Raw genomic sequence first — 7,981 nt, forward strand, 5'->3', positions numbered from 1 at the left:
GAGAGGCTGAAAACAAGCAGAGAATTAATAGAAATTGCATGTTTATTTTAGATAGAAACCTGGGAGTCAGATGACTCCCGAGTGCTGGTCCTGTGTCTTGGCAAGTTCCCAAACTGGATAGTTAGCTACCCACCACTTTCACAGAAACTGATGTTTGCAAACTCGGCTAGGTTTGGTATTTCAAGTGTGGCTTAAAGGCAGAATTGCAAACTGGCAGTAGAGTAGTGTGACATCAATACTGTTTGTCAAGTGGCAAGTTCTAGAACTACCCCAGCCTATGAGGGCATATTTAAATTTGGTTAGTTGGGGTGGGAATTCTCATCTTACATGTATTTGGGAGCATTGTATAGGCTAGAGGAGAAAAATGAAATGAGACCAGACATTGATTGTCCTCTGCCTTTTGACAGTGGATACAATGTGGCCAGCCTTCTTGTGTCTGCTAGGTCTTTAAATCATAGACTCTGGCTCTTAGAACTGTAAGCCATTGTAAACCTTTCCTTCCTTAAGTTCCTTTAGTCCAGTATTGTTACAGGAGCGCATCAGAGATGAAAACTTCGGCGCAGTTGATAGCCAATCAAAAGTCTTTATTCTAGCTGACTGTGACAACACCTAAGTATTCGGGGACCAAGGTGTGATGCTGAGTATCTGGACCAGCATCTGTGGTTTGTGAAGGCAGAAACCATATCCTCTCATCTTGCTCAGCAGCTTGTGGGGTGGTTGCTTTGCAAATGAGTCCTAGGGTTTGAAATAATGCCTGTAGTTCATATCTCTGACTTTTCTTATGTGACAAGTGATATCATCCTATGTCCTCATCTCAGTACACTGGACTGGGACTCCTATATATTTTCACACTGAGACCTTTCCTTTCTTATTGAAGATTGTGACAGGCATTAAGAGGGAGTGTTTCCTTACTTTATCTCCCATTCTTAGTTGTGAGCATTGGCACCAGGCTGGCATTTCTAAAACCGAGGGGAGAGGATGCTGAACTTGCCTCATCTGATCTTGCCAGTAAATGTTTTCAGAGCAAACAGGAGTAGTAGTAATAAATATTTCAAGGCTGAAAAGCATGTTTTACAGCACCATGGCCTTACAAATGTTCCTGTGCCACTGCAAACCTTCTGTGGGAGTGCATTAAGGTGATTCATAAGAATGGGAAGTTCACCCTCATCAGCCTGGCTGGACAGATTACTGGTGAACACGCTATTACGCCCAGCCTTCATGCTTCCAGCATTACAGCTGGCATTCATTTCTAATATGTCTTGCTGAACTAGGTGGGAGCATTTACCTGTGCTACAAGATAGAAACATCTTTACAAACGAGCACACACCATTTTCTATGTGTGTGTAATAAATAAACCACTCAGGGAAGGATTATTCTCCTAAAGGACTTGAGAAAGTTTTCACTGAGGAACCAGCATGGTATGATAAAAAAAATGACTCGTTGCTATAACGTCCCTTTCTATTAGGCTGCTTGGAGCTAGTGCTCAAGGAATATAGAAAGATCATGGCATTTGTAACTGTCAACACTAGGGATCAGTGTTACAGATGCTAGTATGTGTGAGAAAAGTGTTTCTGTGTGTGTGTGTGTGTGTGTGTAAGGGGTTATTATTTTTCTGACTGTGCAGCAACTTCTATCCAGGCAAGAGTTTGTATACACATGTGAATGTGTATATGGCCATGTTAACTATTTTGTGTCTTAGAATCTTGGGGTCCATGTTTTTTTTTTCCTTTTTCTTGCTTGGTGCTTTGTTTAGAATCACTGATACCTTTGCAGTTTCCCATATTCTGAACTGGCTTGGTAGGGAGGTCAAATGAAGGGAAGGAACACTAAATCTTGAAAAGACACAGAAATTGTAAAGGTTTGAGCAATAGGTCTTCTTCTACACTACTAAGTGGCAGATGTGGTTGGGTCCTTTCTATAGCTATCACATATAACTGTTAGACTTCAGGTCTACTTGTAGCTATGGGTGAAGACACAGGTATGATATTGTGATACTATTTTCAGAAGTTACAAGCTGGATGCCCACTGCATATGACTAAGGATATACATTATGGTTTATCTTCACCACAGGACATGATACATTGGAAAGATTCACTTACACATGTGTGTGTATTGATTTGAAACCATTTTTAATTTTTTTATTTTAATTTTAAATAACTTGTTTTACATGTCAATCCCAGTTCCCTCTCCCTCCCCTCCTCCTGTACCCCCCAGCCTCCAACCCTATTGCCAATTCCTTCCACATAGGGGATATCTAGAGTCTGTCATTTCACTCAGGGTGGGGTCCAGGCACTCCCCTAAGAGTCAGGGCTGAGAGAGCATCCCTTATTGTGCTATGGACACATGATGCCTGTTTGTATCCCAGGGATAAACACTGATCAGGGCCCCATAGGTTGCCCAGGGCCCCATAGGTTGCCCAGGCCTCCTCAATGACACTCAAATTCGGGGGTCCGGATCAATCCCATGCTGGCCTCCCTGCTGTCGGTCTGGGGTCCAAGAGCTCTCCCCTGTTTGGATCAGCTGTCTCTGCTGGTTTTGCCAGCCCATTCTTTGCCAATTTGCTCATCGCTCCTCTCTCTCTGTCGCTGGGTTCCTTAGGTTCAGTTCAGTGTTTAACTGTGGGTGTTTGCCTCTGCTTCCATCAGTCACTGGATGAAGGCTCCCGGATGGTTATAGACATCAAGTTCATTATCAGGAATGGGCATTCGAGGTGGTCTCTCCACTATTGCTTAGCTTGCCAATTGGTGTCATCCCTTTGGATCAGTAGAGGTCACACTGGTGCCTGATCTGTCTTCTAACCTATGATTCCCTCTTCCCCCTATTCTACCCCCCCACTCAACCTTCCTGTTCCCCCATGACCTACTCTCTCTTCCTCTTCTCCCCCTCTCTTCTTCCCAGCTCCCACTCCCCCCCACCCCTCGCCGTGTTCCCCATCTGTTCAGAGGGTCTTGCCTCATTCCTCTTCTTTTGGGTACTATGCATATCTTTTAGGTTCTTTCCTGTTTCCCTGACTCTCTATCAGTGGAGTGCAGACTGGCACTCTCCTGATCCATGTTTAAAATCCATATATGAGTGAGTACATACCATGTTTGTCTTTTTGCGACTGGGTTACCTCACTCAGTATCATTTCTTCCAGTGCTATCCATTTACCAGCGAATTTCAAGATTCCATTGTTTTTTTCTGCTGAGTAATACTCCATTGTGTAAATGTACCACATTTTCTCTATCCACTGTTCAGTTGAGGGGCATCTAGGTTGCTTCCAGGTGATTTGAAACCATTTTTAAGATGTCATATCAAGTGACAATGGCAAGTCATAAACCAATGATCATTATTGGTTTATTGTTACATAAAAAAGCAAACAAACATCTGTCTACATTGTTATATATTGAATAGATATAGAAAAAATTTAAACTGTGCCTTAGGCATGAAACAACTTTGGCCACCAAGCCAGGCATCAAGCTAGGATAAACAAAGGACAGCCATCGGCTTTGCCCTGACAAACAGGAGAATGACACCACCAACAAGGTGTCTCTTTGCCCATTGCCAGAGGTTTAAAAGAGTTGTTTAAGAAGCCATATCACTGCTCCAGGTATACCATAAGAGAATAAAAAAGACAGTGGAGTTTAAATAGTGGAAATGGAGTGCGTGCGTGCGTGCGTGTGTGCGTGCGTGCGTGCGTGCGTGCGTGCGTGTGTGTGTGTGTGTGTGTGTGTGTGTGTGTGTGTGTGTGTGATTTTCCAGTCTAGAGATCCACGTTTAAGGACCTCTAGAAGGATCAGTTTCATTGTGATGCTTCTCTTCTCTCCATGCCATTCAGATGGCCAGTTTAATTTTTTTTTTGAGATTTTAGTATAATTATGTCATTCCTTCTAGGCTTTCCTCCCTCCAAACCCTTCCCATATATTCTTCCTTACTCTCTTTCAAGTTTGTGGTCAGATGGCTACTTTTTTTAAATTTTTTAAAAAGATTTTGTTTATTATTATGTATACAGTATTCTGTCTGCATGCCAGTCAGAGGAGGGCACCAGATTTCATTATAGATGGTTGTGAGCCACCATGTGGTTGCTGGGAATTGAACTCAGGACCTCCGGAAGAGCAGTCGGTACTCTTAACCTCTGAGCCATCTCTCCAGTCCCCAGATGGCTACTTTTTAACGTGCCCTCCTGTGGTCTTGCATCTGTGTACACATTCCACTCTCTCTCTATGTGTCCTAACCTCTTTGCAAAGGGGAGCTCTCATATTAGGTTAGGACTTGCTCAGATGGCTTTATTTTAACTTAGTCACTCTTCTTTAAAGGCCTTATGTTCAAATATGATCACTGTTATGAAACCGACACACAAATTCCGATTGAGGAAGCTATTGAGTCTAAAGACAAGCACACATACCATTTTTAGAAGGTATCTTGGGGAGGGAAATGTGAGCCTTGGAGTAGGGGTATATTTTTTTCATACAACTCTGACAAGTGTCTGAATAGATCTGTTTGCTAAATTCTTCTTAATCACAAGTGATTTAAAAATAACATGAATTCCAGTTCTTTCTGTGGTCTTTTTCCACTTTCTTTACTGTGAGTAGCAGCATGCTCTCATGTTATGGAACCATGGGGTCAATGGTAAATCACATCCATGCCTACTGATGGAATGGTTGTCAAATCATATATGGACCATTTATCACCTTCTCAAGGACCCCTTTTCTTACATTTCTTTTTAGACTGTGGTTATTTAAGACCATACACTTTGTGAGGCTACTTGAAGCAGATTTCCAATTCTAACTCTGGGATATGTTCTCATCTTTACCCGGTGGCAATGTGTTTGTTCTTAAGTATAATAGGTCTCTGTTGAAACAAAAATGGCACAAGTGTGTGGGAAATTGTCCCTTTTGGTTTTCCAAGGAATAACAAACAAATGGGAAGCAGAAAGTTTACTACAGTTCCCTCCACCCCTACCAGCAGTCTTGTGGCCAATGGTGTTTTTCCTTTATTGGACAATTACTTGGGAAACCTTTACTTCTTATCCGTTACCATCTGCCATGATATGTGGGCATAAATGTGCATGTGTGTAATGCATTGAAACGCTTCTGCAGTTGGTTAGTGATACCATGACTTCAGAAACATAGGCACAAAATGTACATGTGGACCAAAATGTGTGCATGGGCCCTTGTTTGTGGTGGTGCTACTCTCAGTGCTCTCTCTCTTCCTGAGTATTCATTTACATTGGCTGAAGGGCATTGGCCAGAAACACCTGCTATTTTCCACCCAAGGGATTTCATCTTGGAATGGGACTCAGACAGTCATTGGGCAGGACAAGCCAGTGTATTGCCTCAGGGATCCAGAAATAGCTATTGATGATAGACAAGTAATATTCAGGACCAGTGTCTTAACTATTCAGCTTGGATGACCTCAGTGAACACTCTACATTACCCATGAGTTTTCTCTGGTAATAGTGACTTTGGTTCCTCATGCTGAAAATTTCTTTAGGGACCCAGTCTTTGTTGACTTCCTTCCTTATGTCCTTCCTTCACTTCCTCCCTTAAGAGTTTTCAAGAATCACTTCATAATATTCTGTTTCCATTCACATAATCATCATAAATTTTCTTCTGTGATACCCAGACAAAATTTCTATTACTTTCTGCTGTAACATGCTTTCCCCAACATAAGAAATAAGCAATATTAACAAGTCCCCCTGCTTCCTGCTTTGTTCAAATCCCCCTTTTTGTTTCATTTTAAAATAAAAAGGGTTCTATATCCAGAAAGGAGAAACCCAAGAGATATGTCTTCAGGGAGAATATATATATATGAAACCCAAGCAGAGGCACTTACCTTTCTGTTGTTCTATTTTTATGTGTATAAACTGTTTTGTATGTAATTATGTTCATTCCCCCACTACCCTCTCTTATCCCTTTCCCATACTTGCTAGCTCCCTTGTTATTCCAAGCTATTTGTGCTTCTGCCCAGTGTCTTTTTTGATTTATGCAAGTAGTGACAGCTCCATGTGACTGTGATGGCGTGATTGCCGTGCCATAACCAGAAGACAGTGTGTCATGTCCTCTCCTTCCTCTAGCTCTTATAACCTCTCTACTTCCTTTTCTGTGATATTCCCTGCACTCAAAGAGGGAGGTACAGACATTCATTGTAGTGATCGGCAATCTGTCACTTATTCTCAGCCTTTCTACTGCTTGTGAATCTCTGTATTAACCACAACCTTCTAAAAACAAGACTCTATGCTCCATATTAAAAGAAACAGCATTATACGAGTATAAACATCAATATTTAGGATGTAGTTGGATGTGTGCTCCTGTAAGGAAAAAAATCAGTAGTACATAGAGCCTACAATTCTCCAGCCACAGGCTTTGACAAAATTTACAATACCGAGTAGATATTGTTTATAATGGAGTAGGCCTACAATCCAATTGGAAAGCAGTTGGTTAGCTCCCAAACATTCTTGCCACTATTGTGGAAGCAGTGATACCTTACATAGCAGGTCAGAATTATAGCACACAGAACCCACCTCTGGGAAAGACCACTGATGCTTCAAGCATTAATATGATAAGAAAGACACACGAGTCCTGAAAGGAGCCAAGCTAGCCACAACTGGGAGAGCCAGCTCCAGGAGTGTCACATATGGTTTTATTTGAACTGACAACTGCCTTGCACCAATATGAGGGAGATCCTACCCAAAGCTTTTAGTCACTTAATCTTTAACTGAAAATTTTTTCCTGCTCTTTGAATCTGGCCTCCAAGTTAATGCTTTTTAAATGCAGCTTTTGTGAACTTCTTTGCCTCTGAAGGGATATTCCTGGGGGGGGGGGGGGGCGGGAATCAGTTTTGCAAGTTTATCTTTCCACGGTGATTTATTTCTCTAGGAAAGGCTTAAGCTCAAATGTCATTTCTAGTTCTCATTGCTGCCCCTCTTTGTGCTGAAGGTCTCAGTAGAGGCGGGGGGAGGGACACAGAGAACTCAGCTCCAAGGTTGCCCAGGTGGTCTGGGTCTTATGCCAGATTCAACTTCTCTTGACTGCTGTGTTGTATAACTGCTGGAGGCTGGCATTTGGTTCAGGGATTAAGTCACTGGCTCTGAGAAAGGCTTACAAATGTCAGTTCCTCAGGGGTCATCTGGCTCATGGTGGGGCATGGAGGGGACATCATCTGGGGCTCTACAGGATGTTGCCCAAGTGACTGTGGGAAAGCTCCTGGCTATGTGGGTACCAGCTGTGAGAAAGCAGCTAAGAGTTTCTGCAAGTTTTTAAAATCTCCAATATGGCCACATGCAACAGTGGCCACACGTTTTTCTGCTACAGTTCTTGTCACATGATCAGGGGGAGAGTTTTCCAGAGAAGATCACTCTGAGGAGGTCACTTGGGAAGATAAAATTTAACAGGGACCCAGGATACTCTGAGATAAGATCCTGAAGGTGGATGGCTGGTGTGGCTCAGAAGACAGCTGAGTCTATGAGTATATAGTTTTGAATGAGAACATCCCTCAGAGGCTCAGAAACTAGAACACTTGGTCCCAGGTTGGTGGTACTACATTGGGGAGGTTTAGGAGATGTAGCCGTTTTGAAGGAAGTATGTCACTGGGGCCAAGGACTGAGACTTTAAACACTGTCATTCCTATTTGCTCTCTTTGCTTCCTGCTTGGGGGTTCAGGTATGAGGTATCAGCTACCTCCTGCTGCCAACATGCTGCTTGATGCCATGATGTCCCTCCATGACCGACTCTGATCTCTTTGGAATTATAAGCCCAACTAAACCCTCTCTTCTTTAATTTGCCCTGATCACAGTGTTTTATCACAGTAATGGAAAAGTGATTAGTGCAAAGCATAAAGTTTCTCCCGTGTCATTTTGTGTCTTTAGATGTTAAAAACTTTGTATACTGAAAGTATACAAAGTCCCACAAGCTGCTCCTAAGTAACTACACAGGGCTTAATATTAAGTATAAATGCTCGGCTAATAGCTCAGGTTTATTATTAACTAACTCTTACAACTTAA

General features: G+C 42.4%; 1 non-coding gene across 1 annotated transcript; it reads right to left on the bottom strand.

Annotated features, from left to right (window-relative positions):
- Positions 1-3,409: 3,409 nt before the first annotated feature.
- LOC121139612 lies at positions 3,410-3,552 on the bottom strand. Its single transcript, XR_005876522.1, has one exon. It is a non-coding gene; the product is annotated as a small nucleolar RNA SNORA48 (small nucleolar RNA).
- Between the last annotated feature and the right edge of the window lie 4,429 nt (positions 3,553-7,981).

Source organism: Mesocricetus auratus, unplaced genomic scaffold (assembly GCF_017639785.1).
Source record: "Mesocricetus auratus isolate SY011 unplaced genomic scaffold, BCM_Maur_2.0 Super-Scaffold_15014, whole genome shotgun sequence".
NCBI lineage: Eukaryota > Metazoa > Chordata > Mammalia > Rodentia > Cricetidae > Mesocricetus > Mesocricetus auratus.